We start from the raw sequence: 27,759 nt of genomic DNA on the forward strand, positions 1-27,759 counted from the left end.
TGGTATGAGTGATACTTATACTGTGGTATCACTCCATTATTGGGTGTTCGTAGTTTGTGGTTTGTGAAGCACGTGATTTACCCACAAGGTTCATCCTTTCAAATTCTAGCACCTAAGGTATGGCTTGAATCTTTTTACTCACTGCATTTTTGATATATCTTACACTTCCCATCAAAGAATCCATTTATTCAATGAACTTCATTAAATTAGTTAATGTATCTTTTACATTCATGATACATAATGCATCTTCTATATTAATGAACTTATTAGATAGATTAATGTATCTTCTGCATTCATAAGAGATACATAATGCTTCTCTAAGATTTATTCATAATGAATCGATCACATTCAATGCATTGACACTATTTCCATTAGTCTTCTATACATTATGTATATATAGGTATATTCATCAATAATTAGTCACCATCTAATTGATGTACATGTATCTTGCCTAATGAGATGAATCTAGTATAACCATGTATAAGCCACATTAAGCCATATTTAGGAAAAATTCTTATAGTTTCCTTCCAAATCTTTTATATTTTGCATTTTTATGGAATTGGCTTTGTCTGACTAACATTGAACCAAACCTGTTTGACATGCAATGGTGGTTTTTTCGTAGTTTTTGATTTTCCAATCTTCCAGTGAGACTGGCTATGCAGATTTATGTTTTCATATGATGTTCACCTTTTGTTATCGATATAACAGTTGGAAGATGGTATTGAAGACAGTTGAATTATTAAATTGCTCTGTGAATTGTTTTTTGGTTCTCTTTTTTGGGTTTTCAAAGATAGTGTTGAAGACAGTACATCTTTTGAAGAATGAAATTCCCTTTGAGGAAGAATCAATAGTTTTATCTGAAGATGTCAAGACTGGTTTAGTTCTCTTTGACATCATCAATGGCTTCTGCATCATTGGAGCTGGAAATCTAGTCTCTCTCCTACCCTCTCTCTTTTTATCTTTTCATTATTACCCAGTTTCAATTATTTTGTAATGGATAGATTTTTCTTTACTTCAAATTGATATGGATTAGACCATCAGTCTAACATGACCCTATTTGATAATTAACTTCTTCATCTTCTAAGTTTAAAGTTTATATGTGCAGATTAGTTATGAAAACATTAATTTGGTTTGATATTTGTAACTACATAATTTTTGGATCTTGGCTTTTCAGGTGTAGCTTGCTGCTCTTTTCAAACTAACACAAGCCAGAATGAGACGACAACCAAAAGCAAATATTGAATAAGTTGATAAAATAGATATATGACTGCTATTGATAGTGCAATATTAAATAAATGAGTATCTCCGCTAGATGGAAGAATATTCAAGCAATTTTGTCCCTATCTGCTAACCCACTTGTACAGCAGATTGTTTAAACTTGGCTTAAAAAGCTTAGGTGTCGTTTGGTAACACTTACGTTTTCAGTTTTCTGTTTATATTTACAAAAATTTTAAAAATTCAAATAAAAACTTGTTTGGTAAAATTTTTGATTTATAAATTAGTGGTCTCAGTTTATTGATTTGGAAAAAAAATGAAAACACAAAAAATGTGTTTCCGTTTTGAGTTTTTTTTTTTTTTTTTACCACCCAACACTAGCCACCACCTGCCACCATTTTCCACTACTGTCTTCTGCCACCACCAGCCACCAGCCACCACCACTCACCACCCACCAGCCACCACCCACCTGCTACCCATTCGCTACCACCAGCCACCCCTCGCCACCACCATCACCATCACTACCACCACCTACCACCCACACCCACCACCCATCTGCCATCCACCCGCCACCACCATCCACCGCCCACCACCACCACCCGCTACCTACTTGCCACCACCACTCACCACCCACCTGCCACCACCATCCACTACCTGCTGCCACCAACCACTCACTACCACCAGCCACCCACCCGCCACCACCACCACTACCATCATCACCCACCACCCACCCGCCACCCACCTGCCACCACCACCCATCACCCACCACCACCACCACCACCCACTCGTTACCATCTACCACCCACCACCGTCACCACCAGCACCCGCCACCTACCTGCCACCACCCACCGCCACCCACCACCCGCCACCGTCACCCACCCACCCACCATCACCACCCACCACCTACTCGCTACCACCCATCCGCCATTCGCCACCCACTTGCCACCACCACCACCCACCATCCGCCACCACCACAACCACTACCACCACCCGCCACCTACTCGCCACCACCACCCGCCCGCCACTACCCACCACTACTCGCCATCCGCCACCCACCAACCACCTGCAACCACCACCCACCACCCATCACCCGCCACCGCCACCACCACCACCACCACTACCACCCACTCGCTACCACCCACCACCTGCCACCGTCACCCACTCACACACCACCACCACACACCTGCCATCACCCACCTGCCATCACCCACTGTCACCAGTTTCCATACCGTCTTCCGCCGCCACTTGCCACCACTTGTCATTTCTCACTCTTTTTTATATTTTTAAAATTTTTTAAACATTTTGTCAATTACCAAACGCGTTTGTAGTTTATGTTTTTCTAAAAATAAACAAAAAATAAACAAAAACCAGTTTATAAAATTTTTGTAAATATAAACTGAAAACGTAAACGTTACCAAACACACCCTTAGTGATTTTAAAATCTATTCAAGTTTAGCTTGTTCAGAAAACTAGCTAATCTCAAATGAGCTTTTTAACACGACAGATTGTTTGGTTCTCTTTGTGGTCTGAAACTGAGTTGTTATGTTATGATGGTTCAGTTTGTGTTTGGTTGGTTGAGTGTTTTTTTTCTGGCACCCACAGAACCCAACAGTCAGATCAATGAAATGATTGATGAATCAACAAGATTGGCAAAAGTGTTTTGGAACAGGAAATGGCTAGTTCTTGCATTTGTTGATTCCTATTATCTTGGAAAACTCGAACATCCCTATCCTCCTCATTGCATCATTGGCATTGATGAATCTAATTTGGTTCCTGGTATAATTGCACTATGTTTTCTCTTTTTTTTGATCTGTTCATTCTATAATTCAATTCTCAGGTGATCTCTCTCTCTCTCTCTCTCTCATGTGCAGCTCTGAAATGGTTGGAGAAGGAACCAAATGTGACAATAAGGTGAAAAGATTGCTATGATGGATATCTAGGTTCAATGGAAGAGAATGGTTCTAATGTGTTTGTGGATTGGGTGAAAAATAGCCAGATTAAAGCTGTAAGTATATATTTGCTATTAGTAGATGGATATAGATATTCCCATCAATCCTCATTCACTTTCACTTTGCATTATATCCAAACAACTTGTTCCATTCTCATAGATGTTTTATTTTGTTTTAAGTGCAGGCATTTGGAATACCACCTTAGCAGCCATGGCAAAAAGTGAACTTAATATCATGAAGTAGTAGTGTGTCATGATCTGCTCATGTCTGTAAATATTTTTAATTTTTTTTGCTATGTCATAAATTTCCATTGGTCAAATTTGTATTTTTCTCAAAATATTTATGGCTTAATTGGTTCCAATTTATTTTGAATGTTAAAGGTGACCAATTGTTTGAGTTATTGTGAATTGTGTATTTAAAAAATAAATTCTGTTTGTGTACTTAATAACAAACGGAATACAGAAGAAATAGAGGAAATGAGAGAGAGTTTGATTACAAAAATCAAACCAGAAAATAAAATAAAATAAATAAAACATATTTTTATTTTGTTACAAAAACAAAATCAAAATCTGAAACAGGAAAAATAATAAAACAGAAAAGCAAATTAATTACTTACCAAATTAATTTGTTGAACAAATTTTCTGATCAAGTCCAGTGTTTAACACTGTATCCTTAAGACAGATTCGTCCTCTCCACGGTACTTTCAGATGGTGGACGTCTTTCTCCCAGGATAAAATGATCAATAGCAAACAATAGCAGCACAACAATTTGTTTGCATAACGAACACACTAAGTGTTTATGCTCTTTCTCACAAGAAAAAAAATGTAGCAAAAAATGTAGAGAGCAAAAGTAGAATTTTGGACGAAAATTGGAGTAAAAATCCAAATGAAGGACTGCCTATTTATATAGGTGGAGTGGTGGCTGTTTGGTTTGAATTAAACAGGTACAGTACCTGTTCAATTTAAATTAAACAGATACAAATCTATTTGAACAGGTAAGGCACTGTTTAGTTTGAATTTCAAATAGTTAAAAACCTGTTTTGGGTGGATTTGAATTTGAACATATTCAGTTTGAACAGATACGAAACTGTAAAGAATTTCTGAAGAGGTGCAAACCAAAATATGAATTTTATTTCCAACTAGAATTTGAAATAAAAAATGGACATATTTTATTTCTAAATAAATAAAATAAATTCAAATGTTTTGGGCTAAAAAAGATAAGTATTGGGCCGAACAAGCCCAACCTAACCTCACACGACGAGCCTAGGCCCAGGAAAGCCTGCCCAGACAGATGACGATGGCGGCGCGCGCGTATGTGTTTATTTTGGATCAATGGGTAGAGTCCATAACTTCCCTTTCTACAAAACTTGGGTGTCCCTTAGGGCCTACCCCAAGTTCCAAACTCAAGTCTTATAAACCCACTCAAAGTATGCCCACCAAATCAATGTGAGACAAGCATTAAACCACACATTTAAGAAATTTCCATGGAACTCATTTTGGTTTCAATTTTCTATTCATTCGATAATGGTTTTGAGCAACCAAATATACTACGTGAATTACAACGCGGCATAGAACGTGTTACCACTTAGACCCGCCAATTTTGGAGCATGGGTCCTACTTAAAAATTAGACCAAAGTTGAGGAAAAATTATATTTTTCCAAAACTTTCAAAACCCATTTCTAACCATGAGAATTTGGGGCCATGGAAAGATTAAATGTTTTGAGGGTCAAACGAAATGATTTTTTTTCCCCTCATTTCCCCCAGCAAAGAGACATAGAAGAAGATAAGAAGAAAACAAGAATAGTTGCAAAAGCAGAAGATGTAGAGGACCTGTTAAACTCCTACTGCATTGAGTTGAAAATCACATGGACAGTAAGATTCCATCCAGAAAGCACAAAATGCAGCACAACACCAATCTAATCCTAACAAGGCCAAGTGCACCTCACAAAATAACTCATCAAAAATAAAATACCCAAAGGAAAAAAAAAATACAAAGCATAAAAGAAAAAAGAAAAGCATAAGAGGATTAACAATGTTTCATCCCGTCTTTTGCATCGCCTGGTTCTTCAAACTGTTTTACTCCTTCAATGTTGTAAGAAAATTATTTTGGTGGGTTGGGCTGTGTTTCGGTGAAGGTAGTGAGTTGAGTGTTTGATGGGTTGAATGAAAATAGATTATGAAAGTGAGTTGAGTCAATAGTTGGGTTGATTCAGATTGGGTGAGTTAATGGGATGGCATGGTGTATGCATATTCCTTTTGTATCCTTAAAAGTTTAGAAAAAAATTGAAATTTAGTGTAATTTTTCAAAATAATTTGCAAATTAGTGATAAAATTTATCAATTTTAATAATTGAAGTGATAAATTTTTTCGTGGAAGAGATAGGGGATGTACTCCATTGATACAACAAATATGCGTATCTATTGAAGTATTGATACGGCGAATATGTGTATCTATTGTGAAGTATGAAAGTGTTTTGTTTAATATTGATACAACGAATATGTGTATCTATTGTGATGTATGGCAGTATTGTTGATATGAGATGTAATCTCACCTAAATAGTTTGGCCAAGTTCTGAGCCACAATTATGAATTGAGAATCGGTTAAGTAACGGACAGAGAAATGAAACATGGACATATTTGTCATGTAATTGAAACGAATTATGAATTGATTTATGTGAGTTAAACATTTATCAAATGCTAATGTTGTAGTTTTTTCTCATATTATGTTTAGCATATCTCAACTGGGCGTTGGCTCACCCTATATGGGACATCATTTCCAGGTACAAGTGTTGTGCCACCTCTAAGGCCGTAGCTTAGGAGGCTTGAGGCTGTTGGACTCTTTTTGTTGTTTTTGTTGTATTACATGTATATCAAGCCAAGGACTTATTTTGTGTAGAGTTAGTACTCTCCTTCTTGTAACCAAGTGTTGACTTGGAAAGTTGTAAGCCCGTGGGGCATTTACTTTTGATGCCAACACGTAATATTTTTGTAATGAATACTCTGATGAATGAAATTATGCTTTATTCTCTTATGTCTAAGCATGTCAGGATTGTACGATTCATGGTTTTATTTTGAGGGCGCTACCACTTGATATCAGAGCGTACCGGGTTCGAATACTTTGGGTACGCGGGAAGTGGTTAGTACCACAATGGGTTCGTCTCGCTTATTAAAGACTTAGATGTAGTGTTATATGCTTATGTGATAACATGTTTACGTGACTATTTGGGTATGGGATTTAGTTTCTAAGATGTTGATTGGAACCTTGGGTTTCTGTGAGTCTTGTTAGAAAAGTACTTGATCAATGCTGTTTCTAACCGGAACTCTAGTAACGCCTCGATACTATCATTATCCAGAAATAAAATTTGTAGGTGCTTATGTGATTATGTGTTTACGTGGAATGAATTACAGTTGTCCAATGTTTTAGGACGCGAGTGTTATAGCTTCGGCACATTTGTGAATGTGCCAATGTCTTCGTTACCTTCATTAGGATGTCAGGACGAGGATGAGGTGGTAAATATGGTAAGCGTGGTAGGCAGGAGATACTTATACCGGATGAGGTTCCGACGCAGCAGGAGGGTGTTGGTTAGGCCAATGTGGCCGAGCCAGTAGGTTAGCAAGCCATGGGCGCCTTAGCTCGCGAGATGGTGTAGACGCGTGTAGACACCCCATTTTTGACCGTCCTCAAGACTTGGACGTCACCGTTTGAACACCCGGTGATCATCCATGATTGTGTTCGTTTGGAGTTCCCGGAGGTCTCGGCTCGCGTGCCCTGCCTCAGAATCTCCGAACTCAACCGTTTAGTGTCTGGTTTTGCACCAAACACTTGCATCTTGCCTTTGAGAGGCAGGGAATGCCATGTAAGGCATCCCCACACACCACCGGCAGTGGCTGGAGGCCACCGGCTGGTCTTTTTTCTGCCATCGGCACTTTTGTTTGCCGGTCGGCACATTTTAATGCCGGTCGGCATAGTTTTTTGCCGGTCGGCACTGTTTTTTGCCGAAATAGCATTTTTGGGCAGCCGACCACTGTTCATCCACTTTTTGGAGATATTTTGTGCCAGCTGTGATAGCTGGCACCAACTCTTCTCCCCTCCATACACGTGTATGGAGGGATTTCCCTCTAGCCAAGCTTGTTGTATAAGCTTTGCAAGAGGGAGTCCTATAAGAGAGGGGCTTTCCTCTTGGTTCTAGGTTAGAAAAACAGAAGCAAAAACCAGCCCTTAGAGATATAGATACATATTATCTCTATACCTCTCTCCCTCTCCCTTCTTGTGTGTGTTTCTTGGCTTAAAAGGTGGTTTTTACCTTACTTTTGCACCATTACACACACTATTACACCTTATTCCGAGATTGAAGGACTTGGAGGAGTTGTTTCTTGAGTTTTGGACTGGTTTTGATCCAAAGAAGGAGGCTAGACCATTTGTTCTTCAAGGGTTTTTCAAGGGTGAGCACCTTTCTTTTTATTTCCCAAACTTGCATTGGTTTTCTACCTATTTTGTTTACTGTTTTAGTTCTTGTGTATAACATGAAAAAGGCTTAAATTTTCCTGCTCTAGCACTTTCATTAAGGTCATTTTGTGGTTTGAGTGCAAACTCACCCTCATAGGCTTTGTTTGGTCTATTTTGGTGCCTCTTTGATAAGGTTTTGTTCACTTCAGCATTTTGATCTTTTCATCACTAAAAACCAGTTCATTTTTGGTGTTTAAAAAGTTGGTTTGAAGTCTTGCATAGGGGAGGGACACCCCTCTCCCTTTATGGTTTTGTTTCCTTGCTTTTTGGGCTCAAAAGGATAGCATGTGTGCTTGTTGTTTTTTGGCTTCATTTCAGCATTTTTTTAGGCATCTTAGGTCATATATAACCTCTATTTTTGGTCGGATTTGGGCCTCCTTGTATGCTTGTAATACCTGCTTTGTATTGCTCCATTTTGCTTAGAAATACATCTCATGATTAGGCCATGATCCTTGTGTAAGTTGGCTTAGTTCCATGAAGTTTTTGGTGTTGTTTTTCCATGCTTAAGGTTTGTTGGTTATCCATTTAGTCATATTTGACATGTGTGTTAAGGTTGCTTTGTATTTTGGCTTAAAAGCTTTGAGCATGTTGACCTCTAACATGCATGTTTGTGATTATCCCTCATGATTTAACATCATCTAAGGACCACATTTTAGTCCAAGAATCATGCTTGTATGTGTGCATGCATGGCCCCTTTCATACCTTGAAGGTGTGTCCTCTTATGCCTAGGAGTGAGCCTTAGCGCATTTGTTTCATAGGGGATACTTTAGCTGCCATATTAGGAGTTTTTGGGGTCCTATTTTGCATGCAAAAACTCTGTTTTTACTTGTTTTGATCATGCCATGAGAGGTCATGTTGGTGGGGGTAAGTTGTCTCCTTTTGTGCCTTAACTTTGGGACCATAAGTTTGCTTGTTAACATGAGTTGATTGTCTATCATTTTGAGCACTTTTGGCCACTGTTTTGAGAAGGGTGAGGGCCTGCCTCTTTGCCATTTTAAGCCCTCTTGCATGCTTGCTCCATGTTTGTTGCATAGTTGTTCCATTAAGCTTTGTAGCACATCAATCCCATGGTCAATTTGGTCCATGTTTGCATCATGTTTGTACCTTGTATGCTTGGTATTATACATTTGTCATGTTGGTTGCATAATCCTTGTTGTGCTTTATATCTTGGTGGCATGATACATTTGAGCCTTGTTGAGCATTACATGCATTGCATTTACTTGGTTTGGGATGTCAAACTAAGTGTGGGAATCAAGGACCATTCATACTTCAAGTGATGTAATGTGCCTCGATCCCCGGTCATCGGGACCTTTGACTCTAACTTGATAAGGCCTCGGTTTTCATTTTGTTTGTTGCATGCATCTTCATATCAAATGGCAAATTCGATCCTTTGACCCGCCATGTACCATTGATGGTTCAAGGATCGAAGGTCATGCTTCTTTGAGTTCAAAATATGATAAGAAGTAGGACCATGCTTACATGTGTCCAAGAACTCCATACCATGCACTGTCTGTTCTCTGTTTGTTGTCAAATTGTCTTCTGCAGGAAGTTTCTGCCGACCGGCAGAATTTAGTGCCGACCGGCACTATCTGGAGTGCCGATGAATCCAATAAAGTGCCGATGGGAACTGTGAAGTGCCGGTGGTAATTCTGTCCGGCCGGTGGTGCTCTGCAGGACGCAAGGAACTTGCTCCAGTATTTTGGCAATTTTCAGAAAGACAAGGCAGTACAAACAGAGGCGACAGGAGTACAGTACGGGTTTTCCGGGCAGGACGGATTCGAACATGCATCATTCGCGCATCCCGAGGCAGAGGCTGCGGCTACCCCTTTCTTTCCTTCGCCACCTTTCCTTTAAATTAAATTAGAATTTTTTGTAATAATTTTATTCGTTTATTATTTGGGATTGTAATATTAATTCGGATCCTCTGAGTGAGGGTAAGCATGTAATAAGTGTGGGTGAGTGTGTGTATGTCTTCCAATCCCCATTTCTTTCTTCCCTTTTATTTACCTGCTTATGATGGTAGGTTAGGGCATTTTTGAGATTAGCATACCTTATGCTATGCATGCGTGCATTCATGCATTTGTTGGCATGCACCGGGCTCGGCACATCATACAAACTACATTGTACTTTCCAATTCCAAGTTGAATACATGTTACTTGTAGCATTTCATATGCCATTTTAGGGTTAGCCGAGCCTACTCTAAATTGCATCCTTGCCTGTGTTGCATTAGCCACTTAACATGAACTAGGGACATGCATGTTTGCTAACTAGTTTACTGTTTTGGCACGGAGTACAATGTAAGTATTTATGCTTTAGCATCTCGCATGCGTGTGAATGTTAACATGACAGTATACTTACCATGCGGCTGAGTGCTTATATGAGATAAACTGTTTGAATGCCTGTGGGTGGAGGTTGGATTGCTTGAGTTGGAAAAACTCGTTGAAATCCGTGTTTTAGCCTACTTACGTGTAGCCAATCCCGAAACATTTTCAAAACAAACGGATATGCAATGCTTATTTCCAAATTAGGTAATCTAGTCTATACTTGTTTGCTGCACGCATAACATAGTAATTTTAGGCTAACAATTGGTTTAAGAATACATAACATTTTCAAAACTGGATATCACGGTTAGTAGAGGCCAGTCTTCGGACCGGGCGAGAGGGGGTGCTCATAACTGACCTTCCCCGATCGTACCCAAGCTCCCGAGCCAAGACAACTCCGGTGATGACGGACATGTGGCCTTCGGCACCGAGTCAGGGTTTCCTAAATTTCCCCATTTTAAAATATTTAGGTGGCGACTCTGTATCTGGCAAAGCAGTCCATGTTTGGCACTACTTTTTCAAAAATCTGTTTCTCAAAACGATTTGCCAGATTTGGACTCTTTGGTTCAGATTAAGAACCGTGACGCAAATCGAGTCCGAACTGTAGCATCGAGGCCCACGCGGGCGCCGTCTATAGTTTCTGGCGACTCTGCTGGGGAGTTTTAGAGAGCTTGACTCGAACTCGTGATATCCTGTTTTGATCTCATTTATATGTTTCTTTGCATTGCATGTGCATTGGTGCGCCTAGGAACACAGTGTTTGCCATCTGCCATTCCTGAACGGTTTGCCGGAGGCTTGTCTTGTCAAGGCATGTCCATAAGGCTGACCGGCTATGGGCTCTGACAGTATGGGAACACAAACCCCGGTTTTACCGGGGCACCCTTTTTGACCATTCGACCTAGTGCATATTCGGAACCATAGTGACCATTCCAAAGCTAGGACAGGTTGCTTACCCGATGCTAAGTTGTTTGAAACCGCTGCGTGCGTAGTGAAACCCTAGCTCCTGACAAAATAGGACAGGGAAACCCTACCCCAACATAGGGGTGTTTTGGCTCTCTTTACTTGCTATGTGCTTTTAGAATGTATTTCTGCAGGGAAACGAACACATCAGTTTGTAAGTTTGGGCATCCGGCCTGAGGGCATCAGTATCAGCTTTAAGAGAATCAGTTATCTGCGGGTATCAGGGTTCAGTATTGGGAATAGAGATTTTGAGAACAGTGATCAGTATCGAGGAACAGTGTGTTCGGCTCATCGACTATGTGTTTTGAATATCCAACTGTATATTATTTGTTTATTTTATGCCGTTGTGCTGTCCAGTTGTTGGTTTATTTATTGCTTTATTTATCTTTTTGCTAGGTAGTTTAGCATCATTGCGTCTAACCCAGTAGACATTCCCCAAGCACTCTGGATCAGAGGTCGTCGGCTCCATCGATCTGAGGATCTGATAGAAGGACAACCAGTGTACCATTCTCTACCCCCGGTTACTAAACGGAAAGCAACTAGGCAGAGGATATCGGTTCAACAGTCAGTACAGAGGGCTTCGTCTACCCCACCTGTGTACAGTAGGGATCAGGATCCCGTTTCACCCACAGAGAGGGAACGCATACCAGCAATTCAACCAGAGCAGAACAGTATGGCTAGCTTAGAGGAGATGGTGCGCCAACTTCAGGAAAGCATGAAAATGATGCAGCAAGATGCTGCCCGACAGGCAGAATTTGCCAGGCAACAGGCTACAATTATGAGTGAGCAAGCGGATTTAATTGGGAGATTGCAACAACAAACTGGGGCATCACCTTCGCAGCAAACCCCTCCTCCATTAAGGGTTCCAATACCCGAAGAGACACCAAACGCCCGGAATGTCCAAGAAGATACAGACATCCCAACGGGGCCGGCTCCACCCCCGATTCCGCCTCAACAATCCAAGGCACCCACTCCCATTAATGTATCGGATTCTCCCTTTGAGTCTGAGGTAGACCCCATGACGTTAAAAATGCACAAGCTTGAAAAGCTGTTCAAGAAATCTCAAGGTGCGAAGTCCATTCCGGACATTGGAGATGGGTACATCGACACAGCTGTGATGCTGCCAGATCGGTTTAAGATGCCCCAAATTGATCGTTTTGACGGGTCTGAGGATCCCATGGTACACCTGCGACTGTTTTCAGACGTCCTAAGGCCAATGGGCCTCACCAGATTACAGAAGCTGTCTTTATTTGGCCGTACCCTATCGGGTGTGGCGTCCGCATGGTATGCCAAGTTGGAGGATGACGTCAAGAGAAATTGGGACGAGATGGCTGAGGCCTTCATCCTGCAGTATTCGTATAACACACAAATCGAGATCACGACCCGCGATCTCGAGACAACGAGGCAAGAACCCAAGGAAAGCTTCTCAGAGTTTGTAACTAGATGGCGGGCTAAGGCTTCAATGATGACCTTGAGACCCACAGACAAAGACCAGATTCGGATGATTGTGCGCAATCTTCAGCCGAAGCTAATGCAAAAGATGATTGTAGTCCCCTTTCCCACCTTTGCTGATCTGCATGAAATGGGGGTGCAGATCGACGACGCCTTGAGACAAGGTTGGATTGATAATGACCGGGAGCAACCCTGCAGAAATTTCAACCGTAATGCTAACGCAAGCCCGAGCGGCGCTGCGACTACAAGGACCTCCGAAGTGAGTATGGTCACCACTAACCCTTCCCCAAGAAATACGGCAGCCACACCATTCTCCGGTGCGTCCGGAAGCAACTCACAAACAGCCAAATACCCTCCTAGAAACACCAGAACCTTCGCTCCACTTTATATGCCCCTGTCCAAAGCTTTGGGGGTTTTGATCAGAAAAGGGCATCTGAAGCCCCTAGAGCCGCGGCCCTTACCTGAAAGACTACCCGCCACCCACAATCCAGCCAAGTATTGTGCGTTCCACCAGCAGCACGGTCATGACACCGACCTATGCTTTCGATTACGTCATGAAATTCAAGATCTCATTGATAATGGGGTGATTTTACCCCCTGAGAAACCCAATGTCACCACAAATCCTCTCCCCACACATAACCAAGTTCCACCACCCAAAAGAATCAACTTCATCTACACTGGGGTCGCATCCTACGATCCCAGTATCTATATCACACCCTCCTACCTGCCTAAGCCTAAAGTTTTCCTCCCTGATTGCACCGATTTGTGCATGATGGATGTCTCTATAACCCAACCCAAGCCAGTGGTAGTGACCATCAAGGACGGGAAAGAGATTGTCGAACCAGAGTCTGCGGAGTCTGAGAATGATGTTGGGAATGCTTACAGTCCAAGTGACTACATTTCACCAGTGGGCCAGAATAGACCAGATGTCGAATTTCCAGCCGGAAGAGAGCTGTGTGTAATCCGAGGGGACAATTCAGGACAGGGAACGGATGATTTGACAGCCGTGAAAGAGGATTTTGTCAAGTTCCAATTCCACGATGACCAAGACTCGGCCGTCAACTGGTACGATAATGAAGAATCAGCAGAGGCCACGGGGTGGTTAGATGATCAACCGGATGTAATAGGGGAGTTCCAGTCAGAACAAGACCCGGCAGGGGCAGGAATGTCAACAACAGCCGGGACGGTGGAAAAGCAGAATACATCGCCGGAGAGCGCCGGTGTCGAGAGTTTCGCTCGGGAATGGAGCATTTTGAGTACAGGGATTAGTGAGCAATTTACTGCATTGACACAGTCAGAACAAGAGAGATTCGAGGATTCTGAGAGGATCAGGAAAGCAAAAGGCCACGTGGGGGTTGAAACCGCCACGGAAACGAAGGATGCTGCGAGCATAGGGACAAAAGGTACTGCAAGTATCGGGATAGTTGTGCCAGAACCAGACAGATGCTTGTCAGTCGCAGATGGTATGTGGTGGGAAGACGACGATCTATGTCTTGCCCACACGGACGAGGATTGGAAAGGTAACCAACCAGATGATACCTGGTATATCGGCGAAGTCGATCACATGACTAGGAGTGGACGGTACTTCAAACCTCCACACCTAGATCAACCGGAGGCGTCTGGGAAAGATAATGAAGCAGAGAAACAAAAGGAGAAGCAACTCGAAGATGAGGCCGTATTGAGACAATTGAAAAAGATACAAGCAGACATCTCCATCTGGGGACTGCTTATGGCTTCTCGAGTACATAGACAAGCCGTCCTGTCAGCCATGGATAAGGCCAAACTTTCCATAGATACCACGCCCGAACAGCTGGTGGGCTTAGTCTTTTCAGGAGGAAGTTCCCCAGCATTGAGTTTTTCTGACAAAGAGCTGCCACCCGAGGGTACGAACCATAACAAACCGCTCTACATCTCTGTCGAGTGCAGAGATAAATGGATACCTGTGGTACTTGTCAACACGGGGTCCGCCATCAACGTCTGCCCGGCAAGGACAGCTTATGCGATTGGTTTGAAAGTCGCGGATTTTGTGCCAACGGCCCAGGTGATTCGGGCGTATGACAACACAAGCCGGGAAGTAATGCGGACAGTTAAGATTCAAACAAAGGTTGGGCCAGGACAGCATGAGATAGATTTCCACGTCTTGGAGGTTCCTATAACGTTCAACTTGCTTTTGGGGCGGCCGTGGCTGCATCAGGTAAAGGCGGTCTCCTCTACCTTACATCAAGTGGTGAAATACCCCTATGGGAAGGGAGTAGCCATTGTTTTTGGAAACTCATCAATTCATCCACCACCAGAGGTATCTACGCCCATTCTAGAAATTGAGCACGATATAGAAGATGTGTTCATATCAGGTTTTACCTTGGCCGAGGCTTGGGTTGTACAGAACATCATGGCAGCTAACGAAGGGGTGTATGTCAGCGCCCAAGCAGTTTATCTCATGAACAAACTCCAGCACATCCCCGGGATGGGATTAGGCAAGAGCGGTAGGAAAGGTGCCGCAGCATCGACCGAAGTGCCACATAACCCCCATACCTTTGGTTTGGGCTACCTACCCACCAAAGAGGATTAGATAAGGAAAGGAAAGGAAATGGCCGGAAGGGCCAAGGCGAAACAGATGGGAAAGCCCTTTGACTTAATGCACCAGCCCATTCGGGGGACCCTGAACGGACGTTTCGTCCGGGAGGGGGAGGACTTTCCGTTCTGCGGCTTCCCAGAGCCGTGGCTCAACGCGGAGAAGAAGCGCGTACCGGGATTTGAGATTTTCTTTGATTTACAGTTACCTGAGGATGACATCGCCGAAGGGCAGGCAGATCTGTCGGCTGAGGCTGAGCAAAGTAAGGAAGTGCAGTCTGAGGATGCCGAAAATGAAATGGGGGCAGCGCTGGCGTGTCTGCTTTCAGATCCTCCGATCGAACAGAGTTGCTTGGGGGATAGCTCCTCGGTATGTGTGGTTGGGAATGAAGCGGCTGCGGGCCTACCGTCAGCTATTTTGGATGCATCCATCGCACCTTCTCTCATCTGGCAATATGAAGAAGGCTTTTTATCAAGCAGCACCGGGTCAGGTAGTGAGCCGGAATCTAATTCTACCGAATCTTATATGTTGGAATCAGATTCCAGCTCAACTGAGTCTGAGTCCGGTATTCCCGGGGGTGATAACCCAGATACCACAGTCCTGTCTAGGTCGTCTTTTTCATTTTCTTTTGAGTCTGTTGTAACAGAGGAATCCGACGGCTCGGAAGTATTTAATGAGAACGACGTGGATGTGGTTTCGGAGTATTTTTCTGTGCCTTTGATTTATTGCTTAAATCCGAATTTTCAAAATTTTGATGAAAACGACGAGGAAGAGATTCCTCCGGTTTTGCAACGGTTAATTGACCAAGAGCAGGAAAGATTTGTTAAACCTTTAATGGATGAAATCACTACTGTGAATGTTGGTACTGAGAAGGACCCGCGGCTGGTCCAGATCGGGTCCACGTTGTCTTCTGAGGAACGCGAGTGCCTAGTCGCTTTGTTAAAAAATTTCAAAGATGTTTTCGCGTGGTCCTACGAAGACATGCCTGGAATCGATCCTGAGATTGTACAGCACCGGATCCCTCTTGATCCCGAGGCCCGACCTGTCAAACAAAAGCTCAGAAGGATCCGCCCTGATTGGGCCATTAAGATCAAGGAAGAGGTCACCAAGCAAATTGATGCAGGCTTCCTACTGGTGTCTGAGTACCCGACTTGGTTGGCCAACATTGTTCCGGTGCCGAAGAAGGACGGCAGAATTCGGGTCTGTGTAGACTTCAGAGATTTGAATAGGGCCGGTCCGAAAGACGACTTTCCCTTGCCACACATTGATGAACTGATAGATTTCACGGCAGGACACGCCTTGCTTTCGTTTATGGATGGTTTCTCAGGCTATAATCAGATAGTAATGGCGCCCGAGGACCGGGAGAAGACTGCATTCACTACCCCGTGGGGTACATATTGTTATCGAGTGATGCCATTTGGGCTGAAAAACGCTGGAGCTACCTATCAACGGGCAGCAACTACAATATTGCATGATATGATCCATAAAGAGGTCGAGGTGTATGTGGACGACATGATTGTCAAGTCCAAAGAAAGAGAGGGCCACTACACCGCCTTACAAAAGTTTTTTCAAAGGATCAGAGAATTTCGGCTGCGGCTGAATCCCCAGAAGTGTACTTTTGGTGTTACAGTAGGGAAGATGCTAGGGTTTCTGATAACGCAAAGGGGCATCGAGGTCGACCCTTCCAAAATCAAGGCCATCTTGGAAATGCCACCACCAAGGACTGAAAAGGAGGTGCGAGGCTTTCTAGGTAAAGTGCAATTCATAAGGCGGTTTATCTCTAAATTAACCTTGACTTGTGAACCACTTTTTGGCCTCCTGAAGAAAGGAAAGAAATTCCAATGGGACGGCCGATGTCAAGCAGCTTTTGAGCAGATCAAAGAGTATCTACAGAACCCGCCTGTATTGTCACCGCCAGAACCGGGAAGACCGTTGATATTGTATCTTTCGGTAACTGAGACCACCATGGGCTGCATACTCGCATAGGAGTCAGAAGACAAAGTGGAAAGGGCTATCTACTATCTGAGCAAGAAGATGCTGGATTACGAGACCCGCTATACACCACTGGAGAAGGCTTGTTTGGCCTTGGTATGGGCTACTAGGAAGCTGCGGCACTACCTGTTAGCTCACTCTGTAATGTTGGTTTCACGTTTGGATCCCATCAAATATCTTTTCGAGAAACCAGCACTTACGGGTAGGCTAGCTCGTTGGTTGCTATTGCTTTCCGAATTTGACTTGAAGTATGTAACACGCAAGTCGGTGAAAGGGAGAGCGGTAGCGAAGTTCCTTGCCAACCACCCGGTTGAGGGGGATGAAGCGGTTGAGTACCTATTCCCAGATGAAACCATTCTGCATATCGAGGATGAAACTTGGACGATGTACTTTGACGGAGCGTCAAACCAGTATGGGTATGGGATAGGAGTGTTGCTGATAGCGCCTGACGATTCCCGTATCCCTTTAGCATTCAAACTCCAGTTTAGAGTCTCGAACAATGAGGCAGAGTATGAGGCATGTATTGCTGGTCTGGAAGCAGCCCTAGAGCTAGGGGTAAGACGGTTGGACGTCATTGGGGACTCGAATCTTGTTGTATCTCAAGCAAAAGGAGACTGGAAGGTCAAGGAGGAAAGGATGATAATTTACCACCAAACCTTGGATTTGTTAATTCCTCGGTTCGAGAAACTAAATTTCACCCACCTCGTAAGAGAGAACAACCGGTTCGCAGATTCACTAGCAACTCTATCTTCCATGATAGACATCCCGTCGGGAGTCTGGATGCGTCCAGTCATCATTGATCAGAAGTTTGCGCCAGCATACGAGTCAATTTCCGCCATAGATGAGGCCCAAGACGACAACCCCTGGTATTACGATATTTGGAACTTCTTGGAAAAGGAGACGTATCCACTAGGGGCAAGTGCCAAGGATAAGAGGGCCATTAGAAGAATGGCTATTCAGTTCATCATCTGCGGAGGTAAGCTGTACAAAAGAGGTCACCTGGGAATGCATAAGCTCTGTGTAGAGGCTGAAGAGTCGAAGCGCCTAATGGAGGCCATCCACGGAGGAGAGTGTGGTGCACACATGAATGGAGTAATGTTGGCCAGAAAGATCCTCAGACAGGGCTATTACTGGTCAACCATGGAAGAGGATTGTATCGGCTTTGTTCGGCGGTGCCACAAATGCCAGATCCATGCAAACCGTATGAATATCCCACCATCCAAGTTGTACAACATGACTTCCCCGTGGCCGTTTTCCGTATGGGGGATCGATGTGATCGGAGCTGTTACCCCGAAGGGGTCGAACGGACATGAGTATATCCTGGTAGCGATAGATTATTTCACAAAGTGGGTCGAGGCCCAATCATACGCGGTGCTGAAAGCGTCGCACGTCGCAAAGTTCATCAGAAACAACATTATTTGTCGCTACGGGGTGCCAAATGAGATCATCTCGGATAATGGATCCCACTTTAAGAAAGAAGTGGTCGACTTGTTGGAAAAGTATAACGTGGCTTTTCATAAGTCATCTACGTATCGGCCGCAAACCAATGGAGCAGTTGAGGCCGCCAACAAGAACATCAAGCATATACTGCAGAAAATGGTGGAGACCTATCGAGATTGGCCAGATAAGTTGCCGTTTGCTCTGTGGGGCTATAGAACTTCGATTAGAACTTCTACCGGAGCAACTCCGTATTCATTAGTTTATGGAATGGAGGCTGTTCTACCTATTGAAATTGAAGTTCCGTCTTTACGGGTATTGGCCGAGTGTCAGATAGCTGAGGCAGATTGGCAGCAGAGCAGGTTCGAGGAACTTATGCTCTTTGACGAAAGAAGACTAAAAGCACTGTACCACGTTCAGAGTTATCAGCGCAGGATTGCTCGGGCTTTTAACAAGAAGGTTAAGTCCAGAAATCTAAAGGAAGGGGATATGGTACTGAAAGACAACCGAGCTCCCATCCACGATCCGAGGGTCAAGTTCAGACCCAATTGGACTGGTCCCTACATCATCAAAGCTATCTGGTCAGGCGGAGCTGTGGTTCTGATGGACTTAGATGGCTTAGAATTCTCCCAACCGATCAATATGGACAAGTTGAAGAAATACTATCCTTGAGAGGCTCGCTAGGCCGAAAACCAGAAAGGGCGACCTAGGCAAAAGTTAGAGCACAAAAAATTAGAAAATATAAAAACTGAGCTCGCAAGGCTGAAAACCCGCAAAGAGCGGCCTTGGCAAAAGTTAGAGCGCAAAAGGAGAGTGAAAATACTCGAACGAACCTAAGCCGGAACTACGTAAGGCTTGATTCCCATGTTTGGGATACGTAGGCAGCTTCATCCTGAAGTTCAGCCATAACACTTCCCCGATCAACTTTGTCCATTTGATCATCTCAGCCATCTTTGTCCATCAGTATTCGTTGGAATCTCCGGTACAGTGCCACTCAGACTAGGGGCAACTTTCCGTTGCTATGCAGTGCTGCGGCGCTCTTCAGACTAGGGGCAACTTTTCAGTTGCAGGGATTTGGGGTTGTGCATCTCAAGTGACAGATCTCAGGCGTGTCCAGTTCTGATCCACATCAAAAATGTTTTTGAAAAGTTTTAATGAAAGCTGACTTTGTTCAAATAAATCTTTTTACAACATTGACCATTTTTGGACCAAAGTAGAAAATTTTTAGTACCAGAACTTTCAATTTCATTGATTTCAAAACAGAGTTCTCCTGCTCTTACAGACAATTGAAGCTGCTTTTTATTACACTCAGGAAAGAAAACTTGAAAGTACTAATAAAGCAATAAATCTAGGGCATGGTCAAGTCAGGTGTTCCTGCGCCCCCACCCAGAGCTGGTCGAAGCCTCTGATGACAAGCTGGGCCCGATCTGTGCTTCTTCATTGAGCCAATCTATGCACTCGTCAGACAAAGTGCAACTAAAAGTAGGAGCGGGGGCCAGGAGTTCTCTCATCCTCCACGCAGTGGCCTGCCAAGCAAGCTGTGCGCCTCGGGTTGGAAATGCAGCAGGATACTCTATCCCCTCTGGCGGGCAGATCTGATCATGGCCAAATTGGCGTCGAATCCGAAATGGGAAATAGAATACACAATGAGTGAGACCAATCAGTTGAATCCCAGTCTGCCGAGGCATATTGTAACTCATTGCCGGAAGGTTCAACCAAGGGCACCGCCAAGCAATACGGTCTGCGGACAAGTGGCACATCCAAGCGAACCACCATTCCCCATCCAAGGCATCGACTAGACGATGCCGGAAGAAGTAGCCGCGAGCTGAATATGCTGGGCAGGAGTCCACAACCTGCAATTTATCCATCAGCCACACTTGGGGAGGGATCGAAAAAAATGAGAGATTAAAGAATAGAGAGATGTACGAGGAGAGAAGAGTGAGAATGGGGTTTTGTGAGAAAAGACTGAGCTCGAGGGCCGAGTGATGTGAGCAATACAGAAATGCGAGATTGGGTGGGAAACATTACCTGTAGTAGTAGTGGACTCCCCGCCAATCTGCACGTCTCATGACGGTAAAAGGCGTCTAAGCCCATTAGCGTCTCGGCCAGAGTCATCGCAATGCAGCTCTTGCCCTCTCTCAAGCCTTGGGCAACCTCAATCAGCCGGACACTAGCCCCTCCAGAGCCCGAGACAAATAGAAAACGGGATAGCATGCATAAACAGAGGGCATGCCGTCGGAAGCCTTGCCAGTGATGGTTGCTGCGATCACCAGCATCAGAAAATTGATTGGCCAAACTCGGAATGTCTAACATCCCGTCGCCCATCAGAGACCGAGCATCGCGCATGCTGAGTCCGCACATGCACCCTAAGGATTGGGCATGACCAAAATTAAGTTGGGGCAGGAGCTCCTCGTCGCGCTCGGACTCCATTAAAGCTCGGAAATCTTCGAAGGTAGGACATATCTCTTGCCCGGCGAAGCTAAAGACATGTGTCACCGGATTCCAAAACCTTGCTGCGGCATGAAGAAATGGGAAGTGCAAGGGGGTACGACCCAAAGCGAATAGTGCATTTATGCCGAAACCCCGGAAATTCACTTTTTCCGAGCCATCCAAGCTAGCAATCCAAGCTGTGAGATTTTGAGCAAGAAACTCTTCCATTGGAGCAAATCAGTGTGAAAATGAGAAAAACCACGAAGCTGGGATCTTTTGTAGGAGATAAGGTTGAGTGGGGGACAGGTGTCAACATTCTGGTGGTCCCCCTCGTTTAGTGCCGGCCGGCCAAAAAAATCTGCCGACCGGCCATTTTAGTTTGCCGACAAAACAGGCATATGGCCGGTAGCCACTCCTTACAGCCGGTGGTCCCTACACCATGCCGGTGGGCTTCCTTCTGATTTCCTGAGCTGTTTATGCTAAGAATTGGGGAACTTCACCACCTCCAACCCTCTCCCCGGCGATAGACTCTTGCGGAGCCTCGCCTGCCTGCTTGTCGAGTTTTTAAACATTTGCTTATCGAGTTGTATTTTGCTCTCTTTGAGCTCTTGATTTGTTTATCGAGTTGTATTCACACTTGTTTGGTTGTGTCATGTCCTTGTTTTGCTTATCGAGTTGTAAGTCGGTTCACTACCTGATTATTACGATGGCAAATTTCCAAAATGAGTTCAATTTCGTTCACATTGTGGTGTGAAACCCTGCGATGCGATACATAAAAGATCCCCAAATGCAACATCTTTTGAATAAAATGATTCGTTTCATTTCCATCACATGTTTTGCAAAGCGTGTGAATTTTGAGAAAGAAAATAAACCTGCCTGAGGCAGTGCAATGTGCTTAAACTACTAGTAAAAAAGGGAAATAAAACGTAGAATGGCAGGGTAGCCAAGTATCAGAATTGATACCGGTGAAACTCCACTTGCGGTTAACGTACCTTCCGCATCTTTGTTCGGGTCAGCCGCGTCGTTGGACGCCCTCACAATACGGGAAAGCACACCTTTGAAACGTGAACCTTTGAGTTGACCTCAGGGCACAACTTCTGCGAGCAACGCTCGATGCGTGCGAAGAATGTCCCGCCCTGTATCCTTTTCATGCTTCGTGAACTCCGCAAATTGTTTCAATTATGCTATGTAATGATACATCTTTTCTTTGATTGCGTAGACCGCATGTTTAATTTCAATACCTGCGTAGACCGCATGTTTAAATTTCATTACCTGCGTAGACCGCATGTTTTGATTGCGTAGACCGCATGCTTAATTTCTTTACCTGCGTAGACCGCATGTTTTGATTGCGTAGACCGCATGTTTAATTTCAATACCTGCGTAGACCGCATGTTTAAATTTCATTACCTGCGTAGACCGCATGTTTTGATTGTATAGACCGCATGCTTAATTTCTTTACCTGCGTAGACCGCATGTTTTGATTGCGTAGACCGCATGTTTAATTTCATTACCTGCGTAGACCGCATGTTTTGATTGCGTAGACCGCATGCTTAATTCCATTACCTACGTAGACCGCATGTTTTGATTGCGTAGACCGCATGCTTAATTCCATTACCTACGTAGACCGCATGTTTTGATTGCGTAGACCGCATGTTTAATTCCATTACCTGCGTAGACCGCATGTTTTGATTGCGTAGACCGCATGTTTAATTCCATTACCTGCGTAGACCGCATGTCTTGATCGCGTAGACCGCATGCTTAATTTCATTACTTGCGTAGACCGCATGTTTAATTTCAATATCTGCGTAGACCGCATGTTTTGATTGCGTAGACCGCATGCTTAATTTCATCACCTGCGTAGACCGCATGTTTTAATTGCGTAGACCGCTTGTTTGTTTCGTTACCTGCGTAGACCGCGTGCTTATGATCAATTTCGTCGCCAGCGTAGACCGCATGCTCCACTTACATGTTTGTATTTCCACAGCATTGTTATGCTCCCCACTGGCTTTGCGCTGTCACGCATTTCGAGTATACCACTTTCCTTGCATTGTCATGCTTGTGGCTAACCACATTGTACCTGTTAAGTTTGTTTTCTCTTCAGGCACGATATTGTATGTACGGTTCATTTGACGCTGGTGCAACCAAACGAGCCGCACAGGTATTGTATCCTCCGAGTGAGACATATTGAGGATTACATAATTCTCTTACATCCTTTCTGCATTGTAGTGTAGTTTGGTGTATGTTAGCTTAAAACTCTCGCATGTATGCTTCATTACAGCTTTCTTTGCATGATCATAAGTTATGCTCGGCTTCGTGCATTGTCTTGCATCTTGCCCCTGCCTCCGGGCGCGTATCTTATTTGTCTTGTATGTTTGTCTAAGTCTTCGGCCTTGTCAAAAATGGGTCGTCTCTGGGCTTTGACATTCACTCCCGTCATTGTTATGACTTTCGAGTTCTGTCAAAGAGGGGCAACTGTAGACACCCCATTTTTGACCGTCCTCAAGACTTGGACGTCACCGTTTGAACACCCGGTGATCATCCATGATTGTTTTCGTTTGGAGTTCCCGGAGGTCTCGGCTCGCGTGCCCTGCCTCAGAATCTCCGAACTCAACCGTTTAGTGTCTGGTTTTGCACCAAACACTTGCATCTTGCCTTTGAGAGGCAGGGAATGCCATGTAAGGCATCCCCACACACCACCGGCAGTGGCTGGAGGCCACCGGCTGGTCTTTTTTCTGCCATCGGCACTTTTGTTTGCCGGTCGGCACATTTTAATGCCGGTCGGCATAGTTTTTTGCCGGTCGGCACTGTTTTTTGCCGAAATAGCATTTTTGGGCAGCCGACCACTGTTCATCCACTTTTTGGAGATATTTTGTGCCAGCTGTGATAGCTGGCACCAACTCTTCTCCTCTCCATACACGTGTATGGAGGGATTTCCCTCTAGCCAAGCTTGTTGTATAAGCTTTGCAAGAGGGAGTCCTATAAGAGAGGGGCTTTCCTCTTGGTTCTAGGTTAGAAAAACAGAAGCAAAAACCAACCCTTAGAGATATAGATACATATTATCTCTATACCTCTCTCCCTCTCCCTTCTTGTGTGTGTTTCTTGGCTCAAAAGGTGGTTTTTACCTTACTTTTGCACCATTACACACACTATTACACCTTATTCTGAGATTGAAGGACTTGGAGGAGTTGTTTCTTGAGTTTTGGACTGGTTTTGATCCAAAGAAGGAGGCTAGACCATTTGTTCTTCAAGGGTTCTTCAAGGGTGAGCATCTTTCTTTTTATTCCCCAAACTTGCATTGGTTTTCTACCTATTTTGTTTACTGTTTTAGTTCTTGTGTATAACATGAAAAAGGCTTAAATTTTCCTGCTCTAGCACTTTCATTAAGGTCATTTTGTGGTTTGAGTGCAAACTCACCCTCATAGGCCTTGTTTGGTCTATTTTGGTGCCTCTTTGATAAGGTTTTGTTCACTTCAGCATTTTGATCTTTTCATCACTAAAAACCAGTTCATTTTTGGTGTTTAAAAAGTTGGTTTGAAGTCTTGCATAGGGGAGGGACACCCCTCTCCCTTTATGGTTTTGTTTCCTTGCTTTTTGGGCTCAAAAGGATAGCATGTGTGCTTGTTGTTTCTTGGCTTCATTTCAGCATTTTTTTAGGCATCTTAGGTCATATATAACCTCTGTTTTTGGTCGGATTTGGGCCTCCTTGTATGCTTGTAATACCTGCTTTGTATTGCTCCATTTTGCTTAAAAATACATCTCATGATTAGGCCATGATCCTTGTGTAAGTTGGCTTAGTTCCATGAAGTTTTTGGTGTTGTTTTTCCATGCTTAAGGTTTGTTGGTTATCCATTTAGTCATATTTGACATGTGTGTTAAGGTTGCTTTGTATTTTGGCTTAAAAGCTTTGAGCATGTTGACCTCTAACATGCATGTTTGTGATTATCCCTCATGATTTAACATCATCTAAGGACCACATTTTAGTCCAAGAATCATGCTTGTATGTGTGCATGCATGGCCCCTTTCATACCTTGAAGGTGTGTCCTCTTATGCCTAGGAGTAAGCCTTAGCGCATTTGTTTCATAGGGGATACTTTAGCTGCCATATTAGGAGTTTTTGGGGTCCTATTTTGCATGCAAAAACTATGTTTTTACTTGTTTTGATCATGCCATGAGAGGTCATGTTGGTGGGGGTAAGTTGTCTCCTTTTGTGCCTTAACTTTGGGACCATAAGTTTGCTTGTTAACATGAGTTGATTGTCTATCATTTTGAGCACTTTTGGCCACTGTTTTGAGAAGGGTGAGGGCCTGCCTCTTTGCCATTTTAAGCCCTCTTGCATGCTTGCTCCATGTTTGTTGCATAGTTGTTCCATTAAGCTTTGTAGCACATCAATCCCATGATCAATTTGGTCCATGTTTGCATCATGTTTGTACCTTGTATGCTTGGTATTATACATTTGTCATGTTGGTTGCATAATCCTTGTTGTGCTTTACATCTTGGTGGCATGATACATTTGAGCCTTGTTGAACATTACATGCATTGCATTTACTTGGTTTGGGGTGTCAAACTAAGTGTGGGAATCAAGGACCATTCATACTTCAAGTGATGTAATGTGCCTCGATCCCCGGTCATCGGGACCTTTGACTCTAACTTGATAAGGCCTCGGTTTTCATTTTGTTTGTTGCATGCATCTTCATATCAAATGGCAAATTCGATCCTTTGACCCGCCATGTACCATTGATGGTTCAAGGATCGAAGGTCATGCTTCTTTGAGTTCAAAATATGATAAGAAGTAGGACCATGCTTACATGTGTCCAAGAACTCCATACCATGCACTGTCTGTTCTCTGTTTGCTGTCAAATTGTCTTCTGCAGGAAGTTTCTGCCGACCGGCAGAATTTAGTGCCGACCGGCACTATCTGGAGTGCCGATGAATCCAATAAAGTGCCGATGGGAACTGTGAAGTGCCGGTGGTAATTCTGTCCGGCCGGTGGTGCTCTGCAGGACGCAAGGAACTTGCTCCAGTATTTTGGCAATTTTCAGAAAGACAAGGCAGTACAAACAGAGGCGACAGGAGTACAGTACGGGTTTTCCAGGCAGGACGGATTCGAACATGCATCATTCGCGCATCCCGAGGCAGAGGCTGCGGCTACCCCTTTCTTTCCTTCGCCACCTTTCCTTTAAATTAAATTAGAATTTTTTGTAATAATTTTATTCGTTTATTATTTGGGACTGTAATATTAATTCGGATCCTCTGAGAGAGGGTAAGCATGTAATAAGTGTGGGTGAGTGTGTGTATGTCTTCCAATCCCCATTTCTTTCTTCCCTTTTATTTACCTGCTTATGATGGTAGGTTAGGGCATTTTTGAGATTAGCATACCTTATGCTATGCATGCGTGCATTCATGCATTTGTTGGCATGCACCGGGCTCGGCACATCATACAAACTACATTGTACTTTCCAATTCCAAGTTGAATACATGTTACTTGTAGCATTTCATATGCCATTTTAGGGTTAGCCGAGCCTACTCTAAATTGCATCCTTGCCTGTGTTGCATTAGCCACTTAACATGAACTAGGGACATGCATGTTTGCTAACTAGTTTACTGTTTTGGCACGGAGTACAATGTAAGTATTTATGCTTTAGCATCTCGCATGCGTGTGAATGTTAACATGATAGTATACTTACCATGCGGCAGAGTGCTTATATGAGATAAACTGTTTGAATGCCTGTGGGTGGAGGTTGGATTGCTTGAGTTGGAAAAACTCGTTGAAATCCGTGTTTTAGCCTACTTACGAGTAGCAAATCCCGAAACATTTTCAAAACAAACGGATATGCAATGCTTATTTCCAAATTAGGCAATCTAGTCTATACTTGTTTGCTGCACGCATAACATAGTAATTTTAGGCTAACAATTGGTTTAAGAATACATAACGTTTTCAAAACTGGATATCACGGTTAGTAGAGGCCGGTCTTCAGACCGGGCGAGAGGGGGTGCTCATAACTGACCTTCCCCGATCGTACCCAAGCTCCCGAGCCGAGATAACTCCGGTGATGACGGACATGTGGCCTTCGACACCGAGTCAGGGTTTCCTAAATTTCCCCATTTTAAAATATTTAGGTGGCGACTCTGTATCTGGCAAAGCAGTCCATGTTTGGCACTACTTTTTCAAAAATCTGTTTCTCAAAACGATTTGCCAGATTTGGACTCTTTGGTTCAGATTAAGAACCGTGACGCAAATCGAGTCCGAACTGTAGCATCGAGGCCCACGCGGGCGCCGTCTACAACGCGCCTACGTCGGGGGGGGCCTTATGCTACTACAGTTCGGACTCGCGATTTTTGTTGTCACGGTTCTTAATCTGAACCAAAGAGTCCAAATCTGGCAAATCGTTTTGAGAAACAGATTTTTGAAAAAGTAGTGCCAAACATGGACTGCTTTGCCAGATACAGAGTCGCCACCTAAATATTTTAAAATGGGGAAATTTAGGAAACCCTGACTCGGTGCCGAAGGCCACATGTCCGTCATCACCGGAGTTGTCTCGGCTCGGGAGCTTGGGTACGATCGGGGAAGGTCAGCTATGAGCACCCCCTTTCGCCCGGTCCGAAGACCGGCCTCTACTAACCATGATATCCGATTTTGAAAACGTTATGTGTTCTTATTCCATTTATTAGCCTAGAATTACTATGTTATGCGCGCAGCAAACAAGTATAGACTAGATTGCCTAATTTGGAAATAAGCATTGCATGTCCGTTTGTTTTGAAAAGTGCTTTGGAATTTGCTACTCGCAAGTAGGCTAAAATACGGATTTCAACAAGTTTTTCCAACTCAAACACTCCAACCTCCACCCACAGGCATTCAAAACAGTTTATCTCATATAAGCACTTAGCCGCATGGCAGGCATACTGTCATGGCAACACTCACACGCATGC

The 27,759-nt window shown here is 43.9% G+C and overlaps 1 pseudogene; it reads left to right on the forward strand.

The window, feature by feature from the left end:
• Positions 1-715: 715 nt before the first annotated feature.
• The window catches only part of LOC145820485 (nicotinamidase 1-like), a 51,007-nt pseudogene continuing 23,963 nt past the window's right edge, over positions 716-27,759 (forward strand).

This window comes from Camellia sinensis, chromosome 1 (assembly GCF_055761805.1).
Source record: "Camellia sinensis isolate YWXY chromosome 1, ASM5576180v1, whole genome shotgun sequence".
NCBI lineage: Eukaryota > Viridiplantae > Streptophyta > Magnoliopsida > Ericales > Theaceae > Camellia > Camellia sinensis.